Source organism: Orcinus orca, chromosome 11 (assembly GCF_937001465.1).
Source record: "Orcinus orca chromosome 11, mOrcOrc1.1, whole genome shotgun sequence".
NCBI classification, from domain to species: domain Eukaryota; kingdom Metazoa; phylum Chordata; class Mammalia; order Artiodactyla; family Delphinidae; genus Orcinus; species Orcinus orca.
Window position 1 is genome coordinate 102822691 of NC_064569.1, and position 14074 is coordinate 102836764.

Sequence of the window (14074 nt, forward strand, 5' to 3'; positions counted from 1 at the left end):
CTTTTTTTTTTAGAAAAAATTTTTAATAAATTTATTTATTTATCTTTTTATTTTTGGCTGCATTGGGTCTTCATTGCTGCACACGGGCTTTCTCTAGTTGCAGCAAGTGGGTGCTACTCTTCGTTGCAGTGCACGGGCTTCTCATTGCGGTGGCTTCTCTTGTTGTGGAGTACGGGCTCTAGGCACACAGGCTTCCGTAGTTGTGGTGCACGGGCTCAATAGTTGTGGCTCACGGGCTCTAGAGCGCAGGCTCAGTAGTTGTGGCGCACGGGCTTACTTGCTCTGTGGCATGTGGGATCTTCCTGGACCAGGGCTCGAACCCGTGTCCCCTGCATTGGCAGGTGGATTCTTAACCACTGCACCACCAGGGATGTCCCATTTTTCGTCTTCTGCTACATCAAAATCTATTGCTCTGTCTTGCATGCAGAATGGGTCTTTTAGTTATGCATAATTTTAAAACATCATGCATTCATTTGTCATTTGGAAAATACTGGTTCCTTGAGTTATATAGATCTTCCAAATTTTGACAGATTTTATTATATAATATTTTAAAAATCACACTTGTTAATGTCACCACCAATCTCATCAGAAAAATATTTAAATATTGAGAAACTTTAAGCTCATGATGATAGACACACGTTTTCCAAAAATCTAAGTTTTGCTTAAAAGCACAAATTTTATCATTGGCTACAAATACTATCAGTTGTTTTCCATGAAGTGACACACTCACTTTATTCATTTTTGAGAAAGTGTTTGCCAAACACCCAAGTCAGAATAACCATAGTTTGTCAATTTTCTTTCAAGTAAAAATAGTGTTTCGTGGAGGGATGTCTGCAACATGGCAAATTGAGACCTTCCCTTTGTCTCTCCCCTTCAATCTACAACCAGTAAAACATTCACAATGCTAAAAGGGTGCCTCTGCCCCATACACTAGGGTGCTGGAGAATTCCACACTTCTGTACATCTGAAGGTGGGTGGACTGGAGCCCATAGAGGAGGTGGAACTGGGGGAACAGTGGGGTAGTGCCTGCAGTCCTGGATTCCCACCTGCAGCAGCTGAGCCTGCAGCCCCAGAGAACTTGGCAGTAGCAGGGGAGGTGACGCACGTGACTCCATCGCCCCAGCCACCATGGCAGCCATGAGGCCTGGGATCCCATCCCTTCAGCTGCAGAGGGGCCCATGACTCCCCCGACCCTGCAGTGACAGAGCCTGTGCACCTTACAGTGGACATGACAGGGATACCTGTGCAACATTGGCTCCCCCTACCCAAACCCTCCCCCGGCAGTGGCAGAGCCTGCGGCCCACGGGATCCCAGGCAAAATGGAAGAGCCCACTCTCCTGGTGCCCCAGGAAGCAGTAATAGCCACGCTGGCAGCAGCAAGATACCAGTGACTCCAGAGGTACAAGAAGTGATCATGAGGGCACAGGGCGACACCCCTGGCAGAGGCAGTGGAGGGTGGAAAGTGCTGACTCTCAAATATAACAAGAGGCAGCGCAGACTCAAGCAGAACGCTGTTTGCTACTTCACATGCACTGGCAGAGGAACAACTTGTCAAGCACCACGAAGAACCACGATAACACTGTACCACAAAAAGGAAATGACAGTTCTCCAGAAACCAAACTTAAAATCATGGAATATTGTGATCTAACTGATAGAGAATTCAAAATAGCTGTCATGAAGAAAATCAGTGAGCTGCAAGAAAACTCGTAAAGGTAGTTAAATGGGCTCAGGAAGAAAATTAATGAACTGAAGGAATACTTTACCAAAGAGACTGAAACTCTAAAAAGAAACCAAACAGAAATTCTGGAGCTGAAGAACTCAATAGATGAGATGAAGGATGCATTAGAAAGAATTGGAAATAGAGCAGACCATATGGAAGAGAGAAAGAGCAAAAACAGAAATCTAGAAATGATACAAATATAAGAGGCAAGAGAAATAAAATATTTTTAAAATGATAAAATTCTTTTTTTTGAGGCAAGGAATACAACTTTATTCGGAAAGCCAGCAGACTGAGAAGATGGCAGACTAGTGTCTCAAAATAACCATCTTACTGGGGTCTGGACACCAGTTTCTTTTATAGAATCAGAGAGGGAAGTAAAGTAACAAGGGCAAACATCTGGAATGGCCAGCCTTGGACGTGTTAATTTCTTCTCTCTTGCAGCCATTCACAGGTGGGTAGGGTTCCCTGAGGCAGGCCATTATGTATGATTATAATAACAAAAGCAATGAAGAGCAAAGGCTAAAGTCAAAGAAACAGATCCAACATGGAGTGAAAATTGGCTCTTCCCTGTTATGGATATACAAGTCCATGAAGTTAAGAGAACACCTAATTACCTCAATGCAAAAAGACCTTCTCTAAGACACATTATATTAAAATTGTCAAAAGTCAATAACAAAGAATTTTGAAGGTAGCTGGGGAAAAAAGGATGTTAACCTACATAGGAGCCCCCATTAATTTATCAGCAGATTTCTCAGAAGAAACTCTACAGGCCAGGAGGGAGTGGAACGATATTCTCAAAGTACTGAAAGATATAAACTGTCACCCGAGAATACTTTATCCAGCAAAGTTATCATTCAGATATGAAGGGAAATAAAGACTTTCCGAGACAAACAAGAGCTGAGGAAGTTCATTAATACTAGACCTAATGGTTAAGCAGCAAGTTTCCACTGTATAGCTCAGGGAACTATATTCAATATCCTGTAATAAACCATAGTGGAAAAGAATATGAAAAAGAGTGTACTGATATATATGTATAACTGAGTCACTTTGCTGTACAGCAGAAATTAACACAACATTGTATTCGACTATACTTCAATTAAAAAAAACCCAAACAAACAACCCACTAGATCTGCCTTACAAGAAATGTTGAAAGGAGCTCTTTTACCAGAAACAAAAAGGCTAAAGTACACAAAACTTCAAGTAAGGTGATAAATAGACAGAATCAGAAAATTGCAACTCTTTATCAGAATAGGTTTTTAAACACTTTATTATAGCATAAATGTTAAAAAGGGGGAAAGAAGAAAAAAAACTATGGCTACTTCAATTTGTTAACAAACTCACAACATAAAAAGAGATAATTTGAGACAACAAAAACACAAAAGGGGAAGAGGAAAACGACAGAACCCTTGTAGGTAAATGAAGATAAGATGCTATCAGCAGAAAAAAGACCATTTTATCTCAGAAACATTTTATACAAACCTCATGATAATGACAAAACATAAATCTAGAGCAGAGACATGAAACAAAAAAGAGGAAACTGAGAAAAACATAAGAGAAAACCACCAAACCAAAATGGCAGACAGAAACACAAGAAAAAAGAAACAATGGAGTTGTAGAGCAACCAGAAAACAAGAAATAACATGGCAATACTAAGTTCTCAGCTATCAATAATCACCCTAAATATAAATGGGTTGATGTCGCCAATCAAAATACACAGAGTGGATTAAAAAATAAGACCCAACTAAAGCTTCCTCCAGGAGGCTCACCTCAGCTCTGAAGACACACATAGGCTCACAGTGAAGGAATGAAAGGTGATGCTCCAAACAAATGGCAGCCAGAAGAAAGGGGTGCAGCCATGTTCATATCAGACAAAATAGACTTCAAGCCAAAAAAGGTAACAAGACACAAAAATGGGTAGTATACGATGATGAAGAAGGCTACTCATCAAGAAGACATGACATTAGTAATATATATGCACCTAACATGGGAGCACCAAAATATTTAAAACAAACATTAGCAGACCTAAAGGGAGAAATTGACAGTAACACAATGATGATAGGAGATTTTAACACCCACTTACATCAACGGATAGTTCACCCATACAGAAAGTCAACAAGGACACAGTGGCCTTAAATGAAACATTGGACCAGATGGATTTGATAGATTTGTACAGAACATTCCATCCAAATGCAGCAGAAAACACATTCTTCTCAAGTGCACGTGGAACTTTCTCAAGAATAGACCGTATGTTGAGACACAAAACAAGTGTCAATAAATTTAAGAAGATTGGAATCATATCAAGCAATTTTCCAATCCAACGGTATGAAACTAGAAATCAACTACAAGCAGAAAGCTGGGAAGATCACAAATATGTGGAGACTGACCAACATGCTACTGAACAACATTGGGTCAACGAAAAAAATCAAAGCAGACATAAAACAATACCTGAAGACAAATGAAAATAAGAATACAACATATCAAAATCTGTAGGTAGTATAGTCATTTTCATAATATTGATTCTTCCAATCCAAGAACATGGTATATCTCTCCATCTGTCTGTGTCATCTTTGATTTCTTTCATCAGTGTTTTATAGTTTTCTGAGTACAGGTCTTTTGCCTGCTCAGGTAGGTTTATTCCTAGGTATTTTATTCTTTTTGTTGCAATGGTAAATGGGATTATTTCCTTAATTTCTCTTTCTGATCTTTCATTGTTAGTGTATAGGGGTGCATGGTAGTGTATATATGTCAATCCTAATCTCCCAGTTCGTCCCACCCTCCCCTTCCCTCACTGTGTCCACATGCCTGCTCTCTATGTTTGTGTCTCTATTCCTTCCCTGGAAATAGATTCATCTGTACCATTTTTCTAGATTCCACATATATGCATTAATATATGATATTTGTTTTTCTCTTTCTGACTTACTTCACTCTATATGACAGAATCTAGGTCCATCCACATCTCTACAAATGACCCAATTTCATTCCTTTTTATGGCTGAGTAATATTCCATTGTATATAGGTACCACATCTTCTTTATACATTCATCTGTCATAATGAACCCTGAGGTACATGTGTCATTTCGAATTATGGTTTTCTCAGGGTATATGCCCAGTAGTGGGATTGCTGGGTCATATAGTAGTTCTGGTTTTAGTGTTTTAAGGAACCTCCATACTATTCTCCACAGTGGTTGTATCAATTTACATTCCCACCAAGAGTGCAAGAGGGTTCCCTTTTCTCCACACCCTCTCCAGCATTTGTTGTTTGTAGATTTTCTGATGATGCCCATTCTAAATGGTGTGAGGTGATACCTCATTGTAGTTTTGATTTGCATTTCTCTAATAATTAGTGATGTTGAGCATCTTTTCATGTGCTTGTTGGCAAACTGTATGTCTTCTTTGGAGAAATGTCTATTTAGGTTCTGCCCAGTTTTTGATTGGGTTATTTGTTTTTTGTTATTGAGCTGTATGAGCTGTTTGTATATTTTGGAGATTAATCCCTTGCCTGTTGCTTCATTTGTACATATTTTCTCCCATTCTGAGGGTTGTCTTTTTGCCTTGTTTATGGTTTCCTTTGCTGTGCAAAAGTTTTTAAGTTTAACTAGGTCCCATTTGTTTATCTTTATTTTTATTTTCATTACTCTAGGAGCTGGGTCGAAAAAGATCTTGTTGTGGTTTATGTCAAAGAATGTTTTTCCTAAATTTTCCTCTAAGAGTTTTATAGTGTCTGGTCTTACATTTAGGTCTTTAATCCATTTGGGGTTTATTTTTGTGTATGGTGTTAGGGAGTGTTCTAATTTCATTCCTTTACATGTAGCTGTCCAGTTTTCCCAGCACCGCTTATTGAAGAGGCTGTCTTTTCTCCATTGTATATCCTTTCCTCCTTTGTCATAGATTAGGTGACCATAGGTGCGTGGGTTTATCTCTGGACTTTCTAGCCTGTACCATTGATCCATATTTCTGTTTTTGTGCCAGTACAACACTGTCTTGATTACTGTAGCTTTGTAGAATAGTCTGAAGTTGGGGAACCTGATTCCTCCAGCTCTGTTTTTCTTTCTCAAGATTGCTTTGGCTATTCAGGGTCTTTGACATATACACACTGCCATGTGTAAAATAGATAGCTAGTGGGAACCTGCTGTATAGCACAGGGAGCTCAGCTCAGTGCTCTGTGAGTGCTCTCAGTGCTCTGTGAGCTCAGTGCTCTAGATGGGTGGGATGGCGGGTGGGAGGGAGGTCCAAGAGGGAGGGGATATATGTATATATATAGCTGATTCACTTCATTGTACAGCAGAAACTAACACATTGTAAAGCAATTATACTCCAATAAAAAAAAATTTTTTTAATCTATGGGGTGGGACTTCCCTTGTGGTCTGGTGGTAAAGAATCTGTCTTCCAATGCAGGGGACACATGTTGATTCCTGGTCGAGGAACTAAGATCCCACGTGCAGCAGGACAACTAAGTCCATGTGCTGCAACTACTGAGCCCACACGCTCTGGAGCCTGTGTGCCACAACTAGAGAGAAGAAACCCTCATGCCACAACTAGAGAGAAGCCTGAGTGCTGCAACAAAGAGCCCACGCACTGCAATGAAAATCCCATGTGTTGCATCTAAGACCTGACGCAGCCATAAATAAATAAATAAATAAAATAAAGGAATTCTAAAAAAAATCTATGGGGTGCAGCAAAAACATAATTTATAGCAGTATAGGTCTACCTCAAGACACAGAAAAATCTCAAATAAACAATAACTTTTCACTTAAAGGAACTAGAAAAAGAAGAACAAACAAAACCCAAAATCAGTAGAAGGAAGGAAATAATTAAGAGCAGAGCAGAAATAAATGAAGTAGAGACAAAAAGATAATAGTAAACACCAGTGAAACTAAGAGGTAGCTCTTTGGAAAGATAAAGTTGACAAAGATCTATCCAGGCTCACTGAGAAAAAAAGAGAGAAGACTCTGATAAATAAAATCAGAAACGAAAGAGGAGAACTAATGGATACCTCAGAAATACAAAGGATTATGAGAGGATATTATGAATAGCTATGTGCCAACAAAGTAGACAACCTAGAAGAAATGGACAAATCATTGGAATCATACATCTTCCAAGACTGAATCATGAAGAAATAGAAAATCTGAATAGGCTGATCACTACTGCAGAGATTTAAACAGTAATCAAAAAGCTCCCCCCAGAGGCTTCCCTGGTGGTGCAGTGGTTGAGAGTCCTCCTGCTGATGCAGGGGACGCGAGTTCCTGCCCCGGTCTGGGAGGATCCCGCGTGCCGCGGAGCGGTTGGGCCTGTGAGCCATGGCCGCTGGGCCTGCGCGTCCGGAGCCTGTGGTCCGCGGCGGGAGAGGCCACAACAGTGAGAGGCCCGCGTACCGCTAAAAAAAAAAATCTCCCCCGAAACAAAAGTCCAGGACCAGATGGCTTCAAAGGTAAATGCTACCAAACATCCAAAGAATATTTAATACCTATTCATCTCAAACTACTCCAAAAAACTGAAGAGGCGGGAATGCTTCCTAACTCATTTTATAAGGCCAACATCACCCTGATTCCAAAACCAGACAAAGACAACACAAAAAAAGAAAATTACAGGCCAACATCTCTGATGAACACAGATTGAAAAATCCTCAACAAAACACTAGAAAACCAATACAATAATACATTAAAAGGATCATACACCACGATCGAGTGGGACTTATCCCAGGGAGGGAAGGATGGTTCCATGTCCACAAATCAATCAATATGATACACCACATTAACAAAATGAAGGATAAAGACCATATGATTATCTCAATAGATGCTAAAAAAGCATTTGACAAGATTCAACACCCATTTATGATACAAAAAAAACACAAACTCTCAATAAAGTGAGCGTAGAAGGAATGTACCTCAACATAATAAAGGCATATATGATGAGCCCACAGCTAACATCATACTCAATGGTGAAAAACTGAAAGCATTACCTCTAAAATCAGAAACAAGACAAGGATGCCCACTCTTGCCGCTCTTATTCAGCACAGTATTGGAAAACCTAGCCAGAGCAGTTAGGCAAGAAAAAGAAATTAAAGGCATCCAAATTGGAAAGGAAGAAGTAAAACTGCCACTATTTGCAGATGACATGATTTTATATATAGAAAACCCTAAAGACCCCACCAAAAAATATTAGAAATAATAAACAAATAGGGAGGAACAAGATAAGCGTAGGGGATTAAGAGGTACAAACTACTATGTATAAAGTAAATAATCTACAAGGATCTATTGTACAGGGACTATAGCCAATATTTTATAATAACTATAAATAGAGTATAACCTTTAAAATCATGAATCACTATGTTGTACACCTGAAACTTATATAATATGTAAATCAATATACCACAATAAAAAAGAAATCAAATAAAATGGGGAAAATATATATTTCAGTGAAAACATTTCTGTGAAGGTGCAAGGAGTTTTAACTTTAGCTTCCTGATAATAAAGTGGGATATTTTTTTAATTTTCTAGAAAAAAAGAAATAGTAAATACAGTAATCTTGTGGGGCACAAAATCAACACACAGAAATCTGTTGCCTTTAGGGTATTCCCTGGAGGTCCAGTGGTTAGGACTCTGTGCTTTTACTGCCAAGGCCCAGGTTTGATCCCTGGTTGGGGAACTAAGATCCCACAAGCCACACGGCACTACCAAGAAAAACAAAAACAAAACCTATTGCATTTCTATATGCTAACAATAAGCTAACAGAAAGAGAAATTAAGAAAACAATTCCATTTCACTTATTTCTGTTTTTTCCTTCTAATTCATTGGTTCTTCTCCTCCCTTCCAGGCTTTTCCATTTAGTTTTTTTTTTTTTAATATTTATTTATTTATGTGGCTGTGTCAGGTCTTAGTTGCGGCATGCTGTTCTCCATTGAGGCATATGGGATCTTTCATTGCAACATGCAGGCTTCTCTCTAGTTGTGGCATGTGGGTTTTTCTCTCTCTAGTTGTGGTGCATGGGCTCCAGGGCACATGGGCTCTGTAGTTTGTGGCACGTGGGCTCTCTCACTGAGGTGCACAGGCTCAGTAGTTGCGGCGTGCAGGCTTAGTTGCCCCACAGCATGTGGGATCTTAGTTCCCTGACCAGGGATCGAACCTGTGTCCCCTGCATTGGTAGGAGGATTCTTTACCACTGGACCACCAGGGAAGTCCCTAGTTTATTTTTGTTTTTATATTAAAATTCATCTCTTGAGACAGCCTGTAGTTGGGTCTCACTTTTTTATACAGTCTAACAATCTCTGCATTGTCATTTAAGTGTTTAGAAGATTTCCATTTAATGTAATTATTGACATTTTGGCTTTAAACCTACCATCTTGCTATTTGTCTTATATTTGTCCCATCTTACCTTTGTTTTATTTCTCTTCCTTTTTGCTTTCTTTTATATTAAACAAACATGTTTCAGAATTCCATTTTATCTCCACTCTTAGCTAACTAACTATATCTCTGTGATTTTTTTTTTTTTTGGCCACGCCACGCGCATGCGAGATCTTAGTTCCCCCACCAGGGATTGAACCCATGCCCCCTGCATGGTAGTTAAGACTCCATTGGAAGCATGGAGTCTTAACTACTGGACCTCCAGGGAAGTCCCTCTATGATTTTTAATGTGTATTCTCTTGAGTTTGTAGTATGCATTTTTAGATTATCATAGTTTACCCTCAAATAAAAATATAAGAACCTTACAACAGTGTATTTCCTATTCTCCCTCCCCCCACTTTGTGCTGTTGTTGTTGTATGTTTTACTTACACATGTGTTTTAAACTCTACAGTACATTGCTGATTTTAAAAATGTATACAGTCAATTATATTTTAAAGAAATTCAAGCATGAAAAAAATCTTTTAGGATTACCCTCAGTCCTCTTTATTCCTTTGTGTACACCCAAGTTCTCCTCAGATGTGTTTCATTCATTCTAAATAACTTATTTTAATATTCCTTGTATTGCAGATATGCTAGTGAAAAATTATCTCAGATTTTGTATGTCTGTTGTTGTCTTTATTTCACCTTCACTTTTTGGAGGATGTTTTCACTGCATGTAGAATACTAGGTTGAAAATGTTTTCCTTTTAGCAATTTAAGGATGTCATTCCATTTATTATGGTTTACATTGTTTCTGATGAGAAATCAGCAAAAATTCTTATCCTTGTTTCCTGATATGCACGTGTCTTTTTTTCTGGCTGTTTTTAACACTTTTTTTTGATCATAAATTTTCAGCAACTAGATTATTATATGTTTTGAAGTAGTTTATTTTGTGTTTTTCCTGCTTGGGATTTGTTGAGTATTTTGGACCTGTGGGTTTATAGTTTTCAAAACATTTGGAAAAATTTCAGCCATTATTTCTTTCAATGCTTTTGTGTGTGTGCTTACCCTTTGTGCGTGTCTCCAATTATATAGTTGTTAGACTGCTTGATATTTTCCCAGAGATCAATGAGGCTTGTTAATTTTTTTTCAATGTTTTTTCTCTCTGCTTCAATTTGGATAGTTTCTATTACTCTGTTTTCATGTTCACTTATCTTTTCTTCCTCAGTGTCTAACCCACTGTTAACCTCATCTAGTAAAATTTTCATTTCATATACTGAATTTTCATCTCTCAAAATTCCATTTGATTCTTTTTTATGTCTTCCATTTCTTTGCTCATTGTGTTGATGTTTTCTATAAATCCATGAGTATATTTATAATAGTTGTTCTAAGTCCATGTCTATTAATTCTGTGATTTCTGTCCTTTCTGATTCTGTTTTGACTGATTTTTTCCTTCCAGATTTTTCCTGATTCACTGCAGGTCTGGGATTTTTTTGTTGTTGTTGTTGTTGCAGGACATAAGTGCTTGGATTTCATTATCCTCCTCTAAAGAGTATTGAAGTTGGTTTTGGAAGTCAGTTAAGTTTCTTGTGGATCCTTGATTCTTTTCAGGTTCATTTTAAAACTTTGTAAGCATCAGTCTAAAGTGGTCTTTACTCTGGGGTTAGTCTAGCCCCACTGAATGTGACAGTGTTCAATATGTCTCACCACTTAGCTATTGGATCTTGACCTTCCCCCAGTCCTACATGAGCTCTGGGAATTTTATAGTTTACAGTTTCCCAATAGCTTTTCTTTACGCAGCCTTATGGAATTTTATTCTACATAAGCACAACTGAGTATTTACTAAAACTTAGGGGGATCCTACTGTAGATTTCTGGAACTCTTTCCCTGAATTGATTCTTTTCCTCTAGTACTTTTATCTGAAAATTCCAAATACATCAGCCTCCTCAAACTCTGACATCTGTCTTCTAAACTCATCAAGACCGCCACACTCTAATTGGACCCTCTTCCCTACACTGAAGTCTGGAAATGCCTCCATTTGGAGAACCAGGGAAAACCAGGGCAATCATAGGCTTTATGTAATTTGCTTCCTTTCTCTCAGGGATCACAGTCCTGTGCTGTCCTTTGTCCAATGTCTGAAAATAGTTGCTTCCAATATTTTGTTTACTTGTCTGGATTTTTCCCCCTTTGGCAGGTGGGCAAGTCCAATAGCTGTTATTCCATAATGGCTGGAAGCCGTTTAAAAAATCATAATTAATTGTTGAATGTTATAAAATTCACATTGACTACTGAAACCCATGTGCCTAGAGCCCGTGCCTCACAACAAGAGAAGCCACCACAATGAGAAGCCCGCACACCACAACGAAGAGTAACCCTGACTCGCCGCAGCTAGAGGAAACGTGTGCGCAGCAACAAAGACCCAACACAGCCAAAAATAAAAGTAAATAAACAAATAAATTTATTTTTTAAAAAATCACATTGCATGAGATGATCATGCAATTTTTCTCTCTTTGTCCATGAATGTGTTGAATTACCATTGAAAATGAAAGTGGGATGTTGAGACATTCTTGGATTTCTCTGTTAAACCCATGTGATCAGGATGCATTTACAAAAATAAACTGTTGAATTTCATTAGCTAATATTTTGTTGGGACTTTTGCACATGCTCATAAGAGAAATAGACATATAATTTATTAATTTTCTTGAGCTATTCTTATCATGTTGTAGCTTCATAAAATGAATGGAGATGTAATATGGTGAGCTACATTCCTAAATAGAATTTCCTGCTGAAAGTGGCTAAAAATCCAGGATAAACTATTTTCTAAAGAAGTGTTTTCTAAGATCATTGATGATCTAGTAAGAAAACAGGGACTAAATAAGACAGGAGCCCAGAGGGACAGGTGGAGCACTGCACATTGCTTTTGATCAGGGCATTTGGTGAACCAAGAAAACTTGGATTTGGGATTTTATAGCCTATGCCATGTTGACTAGTGCCCCACCACCACCAATTCATATCCACTCAGAACCTCAGCATGTGACTTTATTTAGACATAGGGTATTTGCAGATGTAATTAGTTAATATAAGGTCATACTGGATTAGGTTGGTGACACCAGTCACCTAATCCAATGACTGGTGTCTTTATAAGAAGAGGGAAATTTGGACACAGACAGAGAAACATAGGAGAGAAGGTCACGTGACAATGGAAGCAGAGATTAAAGTGATGCATCCGCAAGCCGAGGAAAGCCAGCAACCACCAGAAGCTAGGAAAAGGCAAGAAAGAGCCCTTCCCTAGTGTCTTTGGAGAGAGCATGGCCTGCTGACTGTGCAGAGAACAGTCTGCTTGATTTTGAGCTTCTAGACTCCAGAACTGTGAGAGAATAAAGTTCTGTTGTTTTGAGCCACCAAGTTAGCAGTATTTTTTATGGCAGCCCTAGGAAACTAATATGTAATCTTTGAGACGTAGAGAACAGATATAAAGCACAGAGCCCACCCAGGAGGAGAGCCCAGTAAGAGACCAACCCTCTACAAAGCTTAGACAGTGAAAGGTTAAACCCCCCGTGTAGGGATGAAGTAGAGATACTCTCTGTCTTTTGAGGATTGTGAAGAAAATTGACAGCTTCGAATCTGGGGGCAAAGTGAAGTTGTGTGTGTGTGTGTGCGTGTGTGTGTGTGTGTGTGTGTGTGTGTGAGCGAGAGAGAGAGAGAGAGAGAGATGGAGACAGAGACAGAGAGACAGAGAGAGAGATACAGAGGCAGAGACACAGAGACAGAGATGAGAAAGAGATGCTGAAAACTTAGAACAAGAAGTTGGTCTTCACATGGGTTGCAGCTCAAATTCATACAGTTAGGGTGGTCCAAGAAACCTCAGTGGGCATTAAATATATAATGATCTCAGGTTTGTAATTCTGTAGGTGCCTGGTAGAAGCAAACGGAGATTCTCTCTGCAGGTACTCACTTTCTTCTTAGGCCTCAGAGTTTTCCATAAATACAATGCCAAGGCTAACAAGCACCTCTAAGTTAAAAAAGGTAATTAAACAGAAAGATAATGGGAAATCATGGCAGCAAGCCAGCAGTAACCACAGATAGCACGTTTCAAATAATGAAATTATCAAACAGATTATAACATGCCTATGTTCAATATAGTAATAAAAGGCAAGTTTGAAAATATGTGCAGAAACTAAAAAAACTATAATGAATAATCAAGCAGCTTGAGAAGAATTTCCAAATGGAAGTTCTAAAATAAAAGTTTTAATTTAGTAAAAATGCTAATTGAATTTTAATTTTAACTAAATTTAAAACTCAGTATACAGCTTTAAGAGCAGATTATAAACAGTTAAAGACAGAGTTAGTGAACTAAAAGATAAATGTGAATAAATTAACTGAATATTGCCTGGAAGGACATAGAGATGGAAAACATGAAAGAAAGTTTAGGAAATATGGAGGCTTGAATGAGAAGGTCCATCCAGCATGAGTCTGTTGGAGTCCCAGAAGGAGGAGAGATGGAACGGAGCAGAGGCAATATTTGAAGAGATAATGGCTTTGAAATTTCTAAACTGATGAAAGAGAAATCATATAGTGAAGAAGCTCTGTGAACCTCAGCCAGAAAAAATAAATACACCACACCTAGATACACCGCATCGAAACATCAGAACACCAAAGTCAGGGAGAGAAGTCCTAAATGCAGCTGGAGAGGAAATTACCTCAAGGAAGTGGCAGACAGAGAGGTGGCTTCTCATAGCAACAAGGGAATTCAGAGGAAGACACTGGGTGACGATGGAAATGAACTACCTGACCTAGAATTCTATATCCAGTGAAAACATCTTTCAGGAGATAGGGCAACATAAAGACATTTTTAGACAAACTGAGAGTTTACCTCCCAAAGCTCTCAATAAGGAAAATTCTGAAGAATGTACTTCAGGCAAAAGGAGTCTTTTAAGACATTTATTTATTATTTTGAGGGAAGTTTTAACATTTTCATTTTGTATACAAAGAGCTTGCATTGTTTCTGCATAGGGTAGATGTCCCCGATAACACAT